The 17,450-nt window shown below is 46.6% G+C and overlaps 1 protein-coding gene across 4 annotated transcripts in view; it reads right to left on the reverse strand.

Moving 5' to 3' along the window:
- The window catches only part of ARHGEF1 (Rho guanine nucleotide exchange factor 1), a 59,997-nt gene extending 49,647 nt beyond the window's left edge, over positions 1 to 10,350 (reverse strand). For all 4 annotated transcript variants that reach the window (XM_083369379.1, XM_083369378.1, XM_083369380.1 and 1 more), the window contains exon 1: positions 10,162 to 10,350. The gene's annotated coding sequence lies outside the window, so the exon portion shown is untranslated. The remainder of the gene's footprint in view (positions 1 to 10,161) is intronic.
- Positions 10,351 to 17,450: the final 7,100 nt, after the last annotated feature.

Genomic DNA, 17,450 nt, shown 5'->3' on the forward strand with positions numbered 1-17,450 from the left:
ACCAGGGCTCCCCAAACACCAACGGAGCAGGGAAAAGCTGGCACTAAGGGCTGGCTGGCTACTTTACTGGCAGCCACCAAATGGAAAACAATGGGCGTTTTTAGCAGGCAGTTTTGGCACCTAGAGGTTTTGAGGCTCAATAAAATTTGTCCAAATTAAATGAAACCAGATTGTGAAGTTCCTTTGGGGACATGTTTACATCCGGCCCATCGTAAGCAATCCACCATTTAGCCACCTGCAGACACAGAAATTAATTCCAGAAGACAACATAAAACAAATTAAATCAAAAGCTAGGCTTGCTTTTGTCATCGGTGTCCACTGACAGCCCACAAGAATGAGAAATGCAAATTCAGGGCAGTAAACATTCTTGAGGACTAGTAACTTCATAATAGGTATGCATATGTTTGCAAGGGTAAACTGAATTTGAAACTGAATTTCACGTTTAAGGCACAGAGCTTCCAGCTAAGGATATATTTTTCCTTGAAAGAGACTCCCGAGTTGTTGTCGTTTTTGTTTTAACAGTCGTCCCGCCAGAGACACACACCCAGAAATTCAAGATATTGCTCTTATGTACATTCCTATGTACTTAGTAGAAAAAGCTGAGCTACTGTTGGATTTCTGCCAATAAACAGACATAAGATTTGCTTAGTGAAAGAGAAATAACAACAACCCCCAAATTACAGCTCCCAAATATAACTAAGGGAACAACCTGTTAGGTTTTCAGATCAGCTGGAAACAATCACTTTACTTCTGGAGGGGGGGGTTAAGGCTCTAGGCTGGAAAGCGGGAGACGGGGAGTTCTAGTCCCACCTTAGGCATGGAAGCCTCCTGGGTCTTTGGGGCAATCACCAGGAGATGGTGAGTTCTAGTCCCACCTTAGGCAAGAAAGCCACCTAGGTGTCTTTGGGCCAATCACCAGGAGACGGTGAGTTCTAGTCCCACCTCAGGCATGAAAGCCGCCTTGGTGTCTTTGGGCCAATCACCAGGAGACTGTGAGTTCTAGTCTTGTTTTAGGCATGAAAACCAGCTGGGTGACTTTCGGCCAGTCCCTCTCTCTCAGCCCAGCCTACCTTACAGGGTTGCTGTTGTGGGGAAAATAGGAGGAGGAAGGTATATTGGGTATGTTTGGCAGGATACAAACTTAACAAAACCCCTACAATTCCCAGCTAGCAGAGGACGATGGGAACTGTGTTAATACACCTAGAGAGGTTCAGTCTGGAGCACATAAAAGCCTGCTAGCGAGCCAGCATTTTTTGTTTAATCCATCTCTTTGTTTCTTTACTACTATAGGAATTAGCCCAACATTATCTACAGTATGCTATTTGAATGGGAAAATAAGGTTCTATAAAACGTAGCTAACTGAGGCAGAAACATGACCAAAAATAGTGCATCAAAGCACCAGAATTTTTTTTTTAAAAAAAAACCCGAATGCAGTAAGCCAGCATCCTCAGTTTAACCAGGAAATATCTCTCTTGCAAAAGATAACGTGCAAAAGACACAAGCCTATCACAGACCATGCAATGTTAGAAAGCTGGGGCAAACAGGAAGCAAATAAATGGAAATTTGCAAATAAAAACAAGTCAGCATCAGCTGCCAACTATATCAGCGAAAAAGCCAAAGGGATCAGGGAAGCCATGGGGGTGTAAAGTTAGCACACCTTACGTCCCTTTGAGAAGACAGTTTGAAGTCAAGTGAACCAAGCAAGTTCCTAATCCTTTAATGTAGTGTTTCTCAACTTTGGCAAAAGTGTGGACTTCAACACCCAGAATTCCCCAGTCGGGGGGGAAGAAGAAGAAGAAGAAGAAGAAGAAGAAGAAGAAGAAGAAGAAGAAGAAGAAGAAGAAGAAGAAGAAGAAGAAGAAGAAGAAGAAGAAGAAGAAGAAGAAGAAGAAGAAGAAGAACAACAACAACAACAACAACAACAACAACAACAGTAGTCACAACAGGACACTTGCATTCCTTGGGATTTTCCCTCCTGGCCAAACAGGCCAGCTTCTGGCTCACCCAGATTATTAAACAAAAGAATCAGCACACAGTATTTTCAGATCGCACCAGCTTCCTGCAGCAGGAAGTGATGTAAGGGTGTACACGTACACACACACACACACACACACACACACAAAACTGCAGAGAAAGAGGCACTCTCAAGAGCTGCCAGCACATAACCACGTTTTACAATGTCAGAAGGCAGTTTAACTTCATAAAAGGAAAGTTGAGAGTTAAACCAGTAGTCTACATCTTTGGGCAGTAAAGAGATATGCAAATCAGGAATAGGTGTACTAGGATCTACTAGTCATTAGATGGATCACCGAGATATATAGCAGATCTAAAAGCAGATCTAAAAAGTTTCTCAACTTTAAATGACATCTTAAGACTACCTTTCAAACACCTTAACTGAACTATCTGGATCGCTGTTTCTCAAGTTGGACAACTTTTAAGATGCCTGGACTTCAACTCCCATGCTGTGGCTGGGGAATTCTGGGAGCTGAAGTCCATGCATCTTCAAAGTTGCCCAGGGTTGAGAAACTCGGGTCTGGATTATTAAAAAAAACCACCAAAATGGAGATATGTCTCTGGACTTGCGACTTTGATTTCTTACTTGACGCAACATTTTTGTGTTGAGACATGAAGGAGTGGGTCTCAGGATCCTATGCAAAATACAAAGCAACCCCCTCCCCCCCAAAAAAAACTGATGCTCCTCCTCCTTGCCAGAAAACTCAGACTGCCCAGGGCTTCTGCTAACAATTTTCATCTAATTGTTTTCAGATGCTTGGTGAGGTCCCTCTCAACTCTTCTTCTTGCTGTCCCCTACTGTGGTCCACGCTTTTATGGGAATTACAAACCTAACTGTTTCTCTGCTCTTCTCAGGAGTCCCAAAAAGTCTTATTCCAGTTGAGGAAATGGGTGAGAAGAATACCAGAGTTGGAAGGGACATTAGAGGTCTTCTAGTCCAACCCTTGCTTGAACAGGAGACCCTAGGCCTAGGCCAGGAGTAGGCAACCTTGGCTCTTTTATGACTCGTGGACTTCAATTCCCAGAATTCCTGAGCCAGCTGGCTCAGGAATTCTGGGAGCTGAAGTCCACGAGTCATAAAAGAGCCAAGGTTGCCTACCCCTGGCCTAGACCATTTCAGACAAATGGCTAACCAGTCTCTTCTTAAAAACCTCCAGTGATGGAGCACTCACAACGTCTGGAGGCAAGTCATTCTGCTGGTTTAATTGTTCTCACTCTTAGGAAATTTCTCCTTACTTGCAGGTTGCGTCTCCCCTTGATTAGTTTCCATCCATTGTTTCTTGTCCTGCCTTCAGGTGCTTTGGAGAAGAAGCTGACCCACAATCTTCTTTGGGCTCCAAAAATGATTTTTTTTTAAAAAAGTTTTTGATGATCTTACTCTTGTTTTTAACTTATTTTTATTACACTCTCTGAATTTGTTTATACTTTCTGACTGGATGATTCTCTCCCTAATAGCAGACACAGAACATCATAGTTGGAAGAAACCCTGGAGGTCTTCAAGGGTAGAGCCAAGGTTGCCTACCCCAGTTCTAGTCCAACAGGAGACCGTATCATTTCAAACAAATGGCTGTCCAGTCTCTTCTTAAAAGCCTGTGTTGTTGGAGCACCCACAACTTCTGGAGGCAGGTTGTTCCACTGGTTAATTATCCTCACAGTCAGGAAATTCCTCCTTACTTCTAGGTTGCTTCTCTCCTTGGTTAGTTTCCATCCATTGTTCCCGATTAATTGTTCTAACTGTCAGGAAACATGAATTCCACCACCCTGCCAATTCAATGCATGCTAAAAACCGGGGTTGGGGGTCCCCAAAACGCTTTTTCTCCACACAGGTGGACCCTATCTGCCTGACCCAGACAAAGCACAAGCAAAAACAATTGCAGAGCGGTAGCAAAAACGAAAGCAACATCGCAGGAAATGCCACCCTAACTCACTTCTCGTGGCCCTTATCGCCATCCGAATTACAAACTCATTTCCCTAATTTTTTTTTTTAAAAAAAACTTACGTTTTTCATTTCTTTCTTCCCTCCATCTCATTTTTTCTGGGATTTCCCCACCTCTGCTAGCTGTCATTTCCCCCCCAAAACAAATGGAGGAGGTGGGACTTAACAGATAAGTCAACAGCCCAGAGGGAAGGGCGAGCTATGGTGCATTTCCACCCCCCACCCCTCCCAAGGCTGCAAATTCAATCATGTTAAGAAAAAAAAGTCACTTCTCTTTGTCTATTTCTCTCCAGCTACTTGGCTTCGTGTAGAAGACCCTGTTTCAGGTGTTCGATGAGCCAAAATAAGGCCAGTTGGTCTACTCAGACCACAGTTAAGGTTACAGAATATCTAAAGAATATACGTAGCCTTCCATTTCAAAATGACTGAAGGAATGTCAACTGTAATGATAACAGAGAGGTGAGGTTACAGTGGCAAACCTCTTGGCTTTTGTAACAATGCAATAAAAACTTACATCAACTAGGATGCACCTATATTTCCTGTGGCCGTCTAAACATGTAAATTCAATTTTTAAAAAGTCACCTCTCTCATTTTCCAGTTTCTTCAGCTCCTCTGGTGCACGAACCTTTATAGCAAGGGTCTTCAAACATGGCCGTTTTATGACTTGTGGACTTCAACTCCCAGAATTCCTCAACTAGCATGGCTGGCTGAGGAATTCTGGGAGTTGAAGTCCACAAGTTATAAAAGGGCTGAGTTTGAAGACCCCTGTAAATTATAGCAAAGGATTTTTTTAAAAATCTTTTTGAAAAGAGCGAGAAAGAACTATTTTTTTTGAACCCAAGTCAAATCAGGTGCAAAGGAATGAAACCAGTGTAATTTCCTGTTGGAGTCATCATATCACCTACTTATTACAAGTAAGGCGAGCTTGCTAACTTCCCCTCCCTTCTGACACCTCCCATCAATTGTCAAAATTTAGCCTTCTTAAACCAGCAAACTGTCTGCTTTCTAGACCAGCATAATATTTCTGAATTTTTGCAACTTTTAAGATGTGTGGACCTCCACCCCCTAGGATTCTCCACTTGGCCATGTTAAAGTCCACACTCCTCAAAGTTGTCAAACTTGAGAAACTTAGGTTTACACCATTCAAAGCAACTAAACAAGGAGGTCTCTGGATTTGCAACCGTGATCTTTTACTTGAAGCAACGTTTTTTGCATCTAGACTCAACAGGTGGGCCTTGGGTCCTAAGGCAAAGCGAGGGATTCTGGGAGTTGAGGTCCACACATTTTAAAAGTTACCAAGGTTGGGAAACCTTGGTCTAGAACATTAAAAAAAAGAGATTCCTCTCTGGATTTGTAACTGTGATCCCTTTACAAGGCTCAACTGGGGGGGGCCTTAGGGTCCTATGCAAAATGGGGGGTTCTGGGAGTGGAGCTTGCTAAGAAGATTCAGAAGCATCCCAAACAAGCTGTGTTAAAAAGAAGCAAACTCAATTCTGCAAATGTGGTCATCCTGTCCTGTAGCCAAGAAGCACACAGCACAGAGCTCTGTTAATCACGATGGAGATTAAATGGGGGTGGGTGGGAGAAAGCGGGTGTGTGTGTATGGTCTGCTGGTAGAAAACATATGGTATGGCCTCACGGCATTAAGGGGGAGAGGATTTGACAGCTAACTGAAAAACAGAAGGAGAGAGGGAGGGAGGGAGAGGGAGAGAGAGAGACAGAGAGTTTGATTTTCGCTGCCCCTTCCCCCCAAACCACAGTCTCTTGGCATGTACCCTGTCACTGACCTCACCGGCTAAAGAGGCTTGTTTGGCCTCCCTGGGTAGAAAAATCTCTGGCACACTTAGGCTTGTCCCAGGAAAGTCAGAGGGATGAGAAAACGGGAGAATTTGTCCCGCCAATGGGGTGGACCGATGGAGGAGACGCAGGTAATGCTATCGTAGCTCAGAGTTCCTTGGAACCGCGAGAGGGATGGCCAAGAAAGGTGACGATGATGATAATAAAAAACAGAAAGGCTGTGGCAAGGTAATCCCAATATTAGTTAACAGACGCCTCTGGGGGCAATCCCAGAATACCTGGGGCACCACTTGTCGGCATTGACACAATCACCATCAGTCAATTGCAAAAGGCAGCTTTACCTGCCGCGAAGACATCAACCATCCACATCTGCCTATCCCGGGTCCTTGGCAAGGACTCGACAGGTAGATAAAAATGCCAAATCCAGTCTAAACATCCGAGTGCGCAATCAACCCTCATAAATAATAATAACAGCACAGGGGAGCCTTGTTTTGGCCTCTCAGCGGCCTGTATTTCTGATGTATCCGCTTCAACGCACCTAGTTTTGTTCCACAAACTATCTATTTAGTTAGAACATTTGTATAAACATCCTGAAACAATGGTGAGCAACAACACAACCAGAGAGGAAAAATAGAGGGGGTGGGGGGGGTGGAGAAACCCTGCTCAAGTTCCTGGGAAATGGGCTGGATAAAGACTGTGATAGAAGACTTGTTCTGGGATTAAACGGGGTGCAATAAACATAAATAAATGAACGGCTACTGCATGAGCTAAGGGATACCACCAGGCACAAAAAGATAAAACTTTAACTTTAATGTGGGAGGGACTATTTTGACTCTGATCCCAGGCCTGAGGAAGCTGCAGAGAATTTTAATGCTCCAGACCTCAGAATAACAGAACACAGGTGGTCCTCGGTTTACGGCCGCAGTTGAGCCCAACTTTTATATTGCTAAGAAAGACAGTCCTTCAGTGACTTTTATCACCTTTCTTCCCTCGGTTGTTAAAAGTAAATCACTGCAGCTGTTAAGTTGGTAACACGGTTGTTGTGTGAATCTGGCTTCCCCAGCCCCCCCCCCCCCCCCCCCGCTTGACTTTGCTTGTCAGAAGGTCTGCAAAAGGGGATCACGAGACCCTGGGACACCGTGACCGTCATAAAGATGAGTCGATGGCCATGCGTCTGCATTTTGATCAGGCGACCAGAGTTTCAAAAACGGTCGTAAGCCACTTTTTCCAGTACTGCTGCAACGCTCACTAAACAAACCGTTGTTAAGTTGAGGACTACCTGTAAAAGAGTTGGAAGGGACCTTGGAGGTCATCTAGTCCAACCCCCTGTTCAGGCAGGAAACCCTAAACCATTCCAGACAAATGCTTGTCCACTCTCTTCTTAAAAGCCTCCAGTGTTGGAGCATTCACAATTTCTGGAGGCAAGCCGTTCCACTAATTAATTGTTTCAACTGTCAGGAAATTTCTCCTTAGAAACATCTTCTCAGAATAGAGGAATGATTAATAAAGATGGCAGACTTGGCAACCACGGCTAATTTAACGGCCCTCCTTTAGGACTGAAAAACCACTGAAGAAATTTCATTTCTAATTTGGAAGCCCTCTACGGACTTTTTGCAAGAGATAGAGAAATTTCGACATATGCATGTGTTGATTGTTAAAATTTAAATAGTGACCAAGAAAAAAACAATCCAACTTTTAATTTCCCCTTCTTTTTGGGGGGGGAGGGAGGAAAAATGGACATTTTATTACAGTGTTAAACTAAGAATCGAAGGACAGTGTTCCACATACCGTTAGAAGATTAGTTGTTCTATTTATTTTTGTTTTCCTTTCTACTTCTTTATACCTCTTCGCACTTTGATCCCCATTTTGCTTTGTTATCTTCCTTGATTTTTTTAACGTGCATGCTTCGCAAAAGGTAATAAAATTATTTGATTTTTTTTTAAAAAAGGAATGTCCTGTCTAAACATTTCATGGCTCCTAGGCAAGTTGTGAGCATTTCTCTATCCAAAGCTTAACCCAAATCTGGAAGTATTCAGGATGGTCACTGCTCTCATCAATCCACAGAGGCCTGCAAGCGTATCGGGAGTAAATCTGCATTTCTTTAAAGATTTGATTATCGCTTGAAGATGCGAAGCAATGCAAAAGATCCTTTTTTACAATGAAGTTGGTTTACTGCCTCTCAACACACACATACACAATTATCACACTGCACAGGACTCCACTCTATATTACCATATTTTCCGGCGTATAAGACGACTGGGCGTATAAGACGACCCACCCCCCCCCCCCCCCCGACTTTTGAGAAGATTTTCATGGGTTAAAAAGTCGTCTTATACGTCGGAAAATACGGTACTGCATTTTATATTCTCATCCTGTCCTTGTTTGCAGGTAGAGTTAACACCCATTCATTTAGTGACCGCTTTGAGTTAAAAATGGCACAGGAAAAGTGACTTGAACAGCCATTTTTCACACTTACGACAGTGGCAGCATCCCCCGTGGTCACGTGATCAAAATTTGGACACTTGGCAACTGCCTGGGGTCACGTGACCCCCCTTTTGCAACCTCCTGACAAGGCATTTCAATAAGCCAGATTCACTTAACAAACTGCATGATTAAGTTGACAACTGCATTATTCACTTAACAACTTGGCCAAAACCGCCTTGCTCAGCAACAGAAACTTAGGGCTGAATTTTGGATGTAAGTCGAGGACTACCTGTATTTTGGATCCTAGAACCCATCTTGCCGTTATGTCTTTAGGGAACAAACCAGGACCCCCCCTTTTTTTTTTAACCACTCAGTGGTGTCTTTGCCTTTCTTGGTCTTAAATGCCAAACCTGGCACCGAAAGGACTTTTTTTTAAAAAAAATATTTTTTTCAAGTTAACCTTAGATGTCGATGCCAACGCTCAAGCTGGTAGACCAGAGTGCAAAGAGCATGTACAGAATGCATCTGCTCCAAGTTCTTAATCCTCCTCCACCCCCCACCTCCCCGCCCCCGCCCGCCAAGGAGGAATTTAGATCAGCCGGCATCCCCAAGGCTAGATTTCCGAGCCCGGGGTCGGGAGGAGGAAAGGGGGGGGTTCCGCAGAGAGGAGGCAAGCAAAGGCACTCGGCGCGTGCTCAGAGACCCTCTTTTCTTCCCTTCCCAGCCCCAGCCAGGCGGAACCCTGCCCCCCCACCCCCCACCCCCAAAAAACCCCGCGCTTCCCGGACCGAGTCCCGAGAGCGGCCAGCCCCGCAGCCTCCTTCGCCGAGTCCGCCCTTTGGACCCCGAGCCGAGGCTTTCTCGGGCGTCGCCTTCCAGCCGGGACTTACTCGAGAGTAAGCGCGCACGCAAGCTGGAGGGCCCGGTCCCGCCTGCACGGGACTCCGGCTAGGCGCGCCAGGGGAGGGGGGAGGAAAAGGGGGGAGGGGGAAGCAGGGGAGGGGAGGGGGAGGAAAAGGGGGGAGGGAGAAGGGGGGAGGGGGAAGCAGGGAAGGGGAGGGGGGAGGAAAAGGGGAGAGGGGGAAGCAGGGGAGGGGAGGGGGAGGAAAAGGGGGGAGGGAGAAGGGGGGAGGAAAAGTGGGGAGGGGGAAGCAAAGGGGGGAGGGAGAAGAAGGGGGGAGGAAAAGGGGGGAGGGGGAAGCAGGGAAGGGGAGGGAAAGTGGGGAAGGGGAAGCAGGGAAGGGGAGGGGAGGAAAAGTGGGGAGGGGGAAGCAGGGGAGGGGAGGGAAAGTGGGGAGGGGGAAGCAGGGGAGGGGAGGGGGAGGAAAAGGGGGGAGGGAGAAGAAGGGGGGAGGAAAAGGGGGGAGGGGGAAGCAGGGAAGGGGAGGGAAAGTGGGGAGGGGGAAGCAGGGAAGGGGAGGGGAGGAAAAGTGGGGAGGGGGAAGCAGGGGAGGGGAGGGGGAGGAAAAGGGGGGAGGGAGAAGAAGGGGGGGAGGAAAAGGGGGGAGGGGGAAGCAGGGAAGGGGAGGGGAGGGAAAGTGGGGAGGGGGAAGCAGGGGAGGGGAGGAAAAGTGGGGAGGGGGAAGCAGGGGAGGGGAGGGCAAGTGGGGAGGGGGAAGCAGGGAAGGGAAGGGGAGGGCAAGTGGGGAGGGGGAAGAGGAGGGAAGAGGAGGGGGAGGGAAAGTGGCGTGGGGGGGCACAAACAAACAAAACAGGAAAACAAGAAAAAAAACCCGGCGCCCCCCCCCCCCCGGCCAGACCCGCTGCCTTTGGCTCCTTTTCTTCCCCCGCTGCAAACGCCCGGGGCGAGACAATGCCCGCCCCGGCGGAGCCTCCTTCCCCGGCAGGACGCGCGTCCCCTTTTCCCGCGGCCTCTCCCGCGCCCGTTCCCACGGCCTGCCTTGCCCCGGCCGCCAAGTCGGGGAGGTGGAGGGTGGGAGAGAGAGAGAGAGAGAGAGAGCAGGGCCGGCCGCCGGGCGGGATGGGCTCACCTGGACCTGCTCGGCCTTGTGGCTCGCCCTGCGGGGCCCTGGGAGGCCGCTGGCGGGGCTTCCTGTGGCAGGGAGCGCCTCTCCGGGAAGGGCTGGACCGAAGGGGGGGCGGGCGGGCGGCGGTGGAAGCAGGAGCCCGCCCCGTTCGCCTGTTCCGGATCCCTCGTCCCCGCCGCCGCCTCCTCCTCCTCCTGGGCGGCCCTCCTCTCGCTTGCGCGCTCGCTCCGGCTGCTGCGCTGCAAAAGCTACCCGGGATTCCGATGCTGGCCACGTCGGAATGTCACGGGGCAGCCCAGCCGGCGGGCAGCGTCGTCTAAGAGTCCAGGGGTCTTCAAACTTGGCCCTTTGATGACTTGTGGACTTCAACTCCCAGAATTCCTCAGCCAGCAAAGCTGGTTGAGGAATTCTGGGAGTTGAAGTCCACAAGTCATCAAAGGGCCAAGTTTGAAGACCCCTGGTCTAGACACGGGTGGGCTCGGGGCCGGCGCTGGAGCCAGCCAGACCAGGTGGAGCCCTTCGTCCGTGCCGCTCCAGCCTCGGGTCGGGCGAGCGGGGACTCTCCCGCCCTTTGCCAGGGTCGCGCCTTCCCACGAGCTGCGGATCCGAGTCCTGACTTGAAGCCTCTTTCTTTTTTTCTTTTCTTTTTTTCTTTCTCTGCTTTGGCGCCACCGACTAACCCAGCGTTTCCCAACCTTAGGAACTTGAAGATGCGTGGACTTCAACTCCCAGAATTCCCCAGGGGGGGATGCTGCTATGCTGGCTGGGGAATTCTGGGAGTTGAAGTCCACGCATCTTCGAGTTCCTAAGGTTGGGAAACGCTGGACTAACCAAATCGCTTCGGGTTTGTTGGGTTCGGGGAAAAAACTAAACACAAAACAAACAAGGAATGAAGCGGACAGGGGGGGTGGCTCAACCAGCGTTTCTCCAACTTGAAGATGGGTGGGTTTTAAACTCCCAGAATTCCCCAGCCAGCACGTGTGGAGTTCAATTTGTCAGAATTCCGGAGCCAGCGGCGCTTGGATTCCCAAGAACCCCCCAATCCTCCAGCTGGCTTGTTTGGTCTTTAGTAGGGATTTTGAACACAGAACGGTGGCTGCTATCTTGACTTTCTTGGCCACCGCCCCCCCTTGCATAAATCCCTGAAATTGGTCCTTGTTCTTTTACATTTGCAATGGTTTATAGTGTTTCTGCTTTTTCCTTTTCAAATGCCTGATGTCTGGGATATATATATATATTTAATCCCATTTATATCCCGCCCTTCTCCGAAGACTCAGGGCGGCTTACAATTTAAGCACAAACCAATGTGCTTAGCAATAGCAAATATTTGTAAAGCATAGCTATAAATATTCGTTTTGTTTTCTCTGAATTCTAGACACAGGACCGACTCTCCATCTGATAGAGCAGTCTTTCTCAACCTTGACAACTTTAAGAGATTTGGACATCAACTCCCAGAATTCCCCAGCCAGAACATGTGAAGTTCAGTTCCCAGAATTCCCTAGCTAGCATGGATGGCTAGGGAATTCCGGGAGTTGAAGTCCATATCTCTTAAAAGTTCCCCATATTTACAAACATTGAAGTAGAGGATCTCCACATTTACACATTACATTTATCAGGAATCCGCTTCCGCCACACATTTGGGTCTCATTCCTTACTATTTTCATTCTGAGATTGGCCTAGGGTTGTGCATTCTATCCCCGTTCTCAGCGGGCGGAAGATGCTTCAGGTAAATAAATGTAAATATGAAATACATAAGTCCAATAGATAATTGTGCAACTGGACTTAGGTGACAAATAAAACACAACAAAAATTGCTGGTGCTTTGTTCCTCCCCGTTCATGGTCTGTGGTTTCCACCAAGTTGCCATTCAGTTTATTTAAAAAAAAAAAACACAGAACATTTAGCATGACTCTGTGGTTTAACTTTTGCAAAGAGGGAGGATGAGGCACAAATTCCTCCGGGGAGAAATGTGCAGCTAGTTGGATCTGGAGCGGAAAAGGTGCTTCAGATGGGTGTGGGTGTTACTCCACTTTCTGGGTGTAACTCAGCTGTCCCCTAAATAAATAGTTGAAGTCGCCACTAAGCAGTTCTCGACTTACGACCACAATTGGCCCCAGAATTTCTGTTAATAAGCAAGACATTTGTGAAGTGAATTTTGCCCCATTTAAATCCTTCTTTGCCACGGTTGTTTTAAGTGAATGACGGCAATTCAGTTAGTGACCCGGTTGTTAAGTGAATCTGGTTTCCCCATTGACTTTGCTTAATAGAAGGTCGCAAAAGGAGATCACGAGACCCAGGGACGCTGCAACCGTCATAAATACGAATTAAGTTGCCAAGTGTCCAAATTTTGATTGTGTGACAATTGGGATGCTGTAATGGCCGTTAAGTGTGAAAAATGATCACAAGCCCTTTCTTTCAGTGCCCTTGTAACTTTGAACAGAGATTAAATGAACTCTAAGGCTCATTTAGGACTACCGGTAACTCTCGAGCTGATTCAGAAGGGCACGGATGCACACACATGGAGGTTTCCTTCGTTTCACACATACCCCAACTGGAGCTACAAGGAAGCAACAGTCCCACAGATCTATGTTAATGGTTCAAATGGTTAAGTTGGTCTCTGTTGATCCAACCTGCAGCACGTCCTCAGCCGATCCAGGCTTAAGGTTTGACACAGGGCTGCAGAGATAAGGAAAGGAAGGAATGCAAATGGAATATTTTTGCAAAGGTCCCGTTGTTGTTAGCTGTGAAGTCGTGTCCAACCCATTGCGACCCCATGGACAACGTTCCTCCAGGCCTTCCTATCCTCTACCATCTTCTGGACTCCATTTAAGCTCACGCCTCCTGCTTCAGTGACTCCATCCAGCCACCTCATTCTCTGTCACCCCCTTCTTCTATTGCCCTCAATCTTTCCCAGCATGAGGCTCTTCTCCAGTGAGTCCTTCCTTCTCATTAGGTGGCCAAAGTATTTGAGTTTTAGCTTCAGGATCTGGCCTTCTAAAGAGCAGTCAGGGTTGATCTCCTCTAGGACTGACCAGTTTGATCGCCTTGCAGTCCAAGGGACTCGCAGGAGTCTTCTCCAGCACCAGAGTTCAAAGGCCTCAATTCTTTGGCACTCAGCCTTTTTTATGGTCCAGCTTTCACAGCCATACATTGCAACTGGGAAGACCATAGCTTTGACTATACGCACTTTTGTTGGCAGGGTGACGTCTCTGCTTTTTAGTGTGCTGTCTAGATTTGCCGTGGCTTTCCTCCCCAGGAGCAAGCATCTTTTAATTTCTTGGCTACAGTCCCCATCTGCAGTGATCTTGGAGCCCAGGAAAATAAAATCTGTCACTATCTCCATTTCTTCCCCATCTATTTGCCAGGAATTGAGAGGGCCGGATGCCATGATCTTGGTTTTCTTAATGCACTCTCTTGGTTTTCTTTTGCACTCTCCCTCTTCACCCGCAACAAGAGGCTCTTTAGTTCTTCTTCACTTTCTGCGATTAGATTGGTATCATCTGGCCTCGTAAAGGTGCTTTTAATCGAAGATTGCTCAAATTTGGCAACTTGAAGACAACTTGGACTTCAGCTCCCAGAATTCCCCAGCTAGCTTTGAGAAGCTACTCTGAGTGAAAGTACCTTTGTACCCTAGCGACACCCTTTATAGGGAATTCTCCCCCTTATGACCCCAGTTGGGACTGGAATCTCCATTGCTCAGCAAGGAAGTTACTAAAGGAATTGTGCCAACTTTTACTCTTTTTTTTTGCCACGGCTCTTAAGTGATCACGTGACACCCACACCCACCCAAGGAGGCTGCAACCATTGTACATACATGCTGGTTCGCCAGTACCCAAATTACATGACAGTGGGGATGCTGCAATGGTCATAAGTGGGAGGACCTGTCATAAGTCACTTTTTTCAGGGCCGTTGTAATCGGTCACTAAAGGAATGGTTGTCAATTGGAAACTACCTATATTTTGCTGATAAAGCGGGCATTCAAAACTCTCCCCTGTTATTTAATTTATTGAATATTATCCAGTGGCAGGTGGCCACGGGGGAGGGGGGGGTTTCTACCTTGAGGCTGTTCCTCAGTGCCAGGTGAATAAACAAATATCGCTGCAATGACCTTTGTGGTTCCTTTGACTATCTTTATCATGCCTCTGTTCCCAGTTCCTGCCAGGCCTCTGACCTCCCTCCAAGAGAGCGCTGATAAAAGCCATTCCCAGACCTTCAGCTGCCCTTGGGTGGTGTTGGAAGAAAAAAAAGGAAAGTGAATAAGAAGGAAAGTGAGTTGGTCAATCGTTCAATAACATACAAATATCTTTAGTACAGATGTCACACCCTTACATTAAACGTTCCCTCTCTTTTCCCCTCGGGATTTACTGTTTCATATTTAAATTAATACCATTCTTATTATATCGTTTAAATAAAAAATAGCTTTTTTTACATTTATCAATCATTTTTAGTTTATGCATATGTTGGTTGTTTTAAACATTCAATCTTTTTTCGAGAATCAATGTCCTGGTTAGTTTGTTTTTTTAAATTTCCCATTGACCAACTCAGCCGCCACGTTGCTGCTTTTTCAAATATTTAAATGTAAAACTAGAAAATCAATAAGATTTTCTTTTTTAAAAAAAATAAAGAAGGGAAGTGAATAAGAAGGAAAGCACTCATTTAACAGCAATGCTACTAAGGGTGGCTAAAGCCTTGGGGAGCTAGCAGAAAACAGTGATTGCCACGGGGGGGGGGGGGAAGGGGGGGGGAAGTTGCCAGGGCTGGTTTCACATTTATGTACAAATGAGGATTTTTTTGTTTTTGCAGAGGTTACTTCAAGTACAGTACTAGCGGTAGTGAGCTCCCTCTGCTGGCGAAAACACGAACTTTTCATCTTCAATAATATTTGTGCATGACGGAACCGAACTGCTGAAGTTTGATTTCCAAGGAAACGTATTTTAACAGAAGCATCTGTAGGTCCAGGAAGGGAAGATGGTGGGTGCAATTGAAGCCCCATCCTTTTTTTTATGTGTGGGTTGTAAACTAATTGACTTTTTTGACACACACACACACACACAAAGAGAGGAAGAGAGACACCCAGGGAAGCAACTCCAGCGGTCTCAAGCTGAGGGGTGGACTAGAAGACCTCTAAGATCCCTTCCAACTCTATTATTCTGCTCTACCGGTATATACTTAGATTGGGAATATTGTTCCCAGAATTCTCAGCGTGCTGACTGGGTCCTGGAAGAGTCTCAACATTTTGGATTTGGAACTGCATTTCGTTCTCTATCTGATACTTTTCGATCTTGGCCTTTTTAAGGTGGGCGGACTGGGAGTTGAAGTCCACACATCTTAAAACTGCCAAATGTGGGGGGGGGAAAAAACATTGCTCTGCTAGTGAAGTGAAATACCCGTTCTCCCTGCCCACATTCCACTGAGAGATCAGTGGGATATTTAGCATGTATGAACCGAATCTTCGTTTTAAGTTGCAACAGCCAGACTGTGTTCTCTGAGTGGGTTTAACTCGGGAAGGATCAGGGTGGAATTTGATCCTTTGCATAAAGGTAAAGGTAAAGGTTCCCCCGCACATGTGTGCTAGTCGTTTCCGACTCTAGGGGCCGGTGCTCATCTCCGTTTCAAAGCCGAAGAGCCAGCGCTTGTCCGAGGACATCTCCATGATCATGTGGCCGGCATGACTAGACGCCAAAGGCGCACGGAACGCTGTTACCTTCCCACCGTAGCGGTCCCTATTTTTCTACTTGCATTTTTATGTGCTTTCGAACTGCTAGGTTGGCAGAAGCTGGGATGAGTAACCGGCACTCACTCTGTTACGCGGCACTCGGGATTTGACCTGCCAAACCGCCGACCTTCTGATCGACAAGCTCAGCATCCTAACCCACTGAGCCACCGCGTCCCTTGATCCTTTGCATATCTTTGTTAATTCTACCCTTTCCTGGCCTTACATGGGGGGGGGAAGGTCTTTTCTGCTATTTCTTTCGGTAATTGCTGAATATTGGTTTTGGGTGGGAGGAGACCTGTTTGACATGGTTGATTAGGTGATCCAGTTTGTACAGAATTTGCATTTTTTTAATCAACAATGTGACCAGTGGTGCCCAACCTTTTGGGCAACTAGGACTGGTTCTGATTTTGGATGGGGCTTCACTTGTTTGTGTTGCCTGGTTTCCGCCACGCTGTGGCCCAGTGCTGGTCCATGGATTGCAGGTTTGGGACCCCTGATGTAGACCTTTGCTGTAGGGCTTGTGTAAAGGAAAAGTATTACTTGCTATAAAAGAAAAGAAGGGAACATTGTACTGCCATCTCAAATATACACAAAAAGCTTAGTCAAGGATGCAAACAGTGCCGGGCTATTTTTTTTTTTAAAGCAATCTGCAGGAGCATCTTAAAATGGGATTTCCTGCAAAGAGAGTTTGGAAATAAATTAAAACAAGCAGAGTCTCAATGAATTGGTTTTTAAATGTTTAAGGTTGCTTTAGCTATTACACATCCTCAATTCAACAGAAAGACTTTTATTCAAACAGCCCCTTAATCCGATTAACAAATTTATTCCCTGAGTTCACACAGTGTTGGGATTAGATTGATATCAAGAAACCTGCCGAAACCCCTAAGCAAATTTAAAATTAAACTAGTTCGTTGTATGAAGAACACACTCTGCAGTAAAAAGTACATTGTGTGGAACGACACAGCCCCGTAGCTTCCTTTGCCCCCATTTTTGGCATACACTTATTTTGTTCCTATTTTGCTATGAGGGAAAACGTCCTTAAACAATACTAGAATTAGGGCTACAATCAATATATCATTAGTTATATGACTGTATGTTAAAAAAGATCAAACATCTCGTTGAGAACAATATTCTAAGTAGAACAAGTTAAACAATTTTATACAGCAGCCCAACTCACTTACAGAGACTCCAGGCAGCTTACAACATTACAAATGCACAACATAAAAACCACACTCTCACCACCGTCCATGGCAGCAGAACAGCCACCTCCATTTGGGGTCCCCGGGCCCACTGAAAAAAAATAATCAGGCCTTTTAAGGCCTTGTGGAAAAGCAACAAAGTGGGGGCCAATCTTATTTCTCAGGAACTGATGTTCCAAAGGGAGGGAGCCAATCCAGAGAAGACCTTCTCCTATAAGATATATTCCCCATAAGATACGATCAAGATATGACAGCCTTCTCTGCTATGATACAATCTCCATAAAATGCCGAAGGAAGCCTTCTTGACCAAAAAAGCTAATACAATCCTGGGTTCTATAAACAGAGGCATAGAATCAAGATCACGCGAAGTATAATTAG

Source organism: Vipera ursinii, assembly GCF_947247035.1.
Source record: "Vipera ursinii genome assembly, chromosome: 9".
Classification (NCBI taxonomy): Eukaryota; Metazoa; Chordata; class Lepidosauria; order Squamata; family Viperidae; genus Vipera; species Vipera ursinii.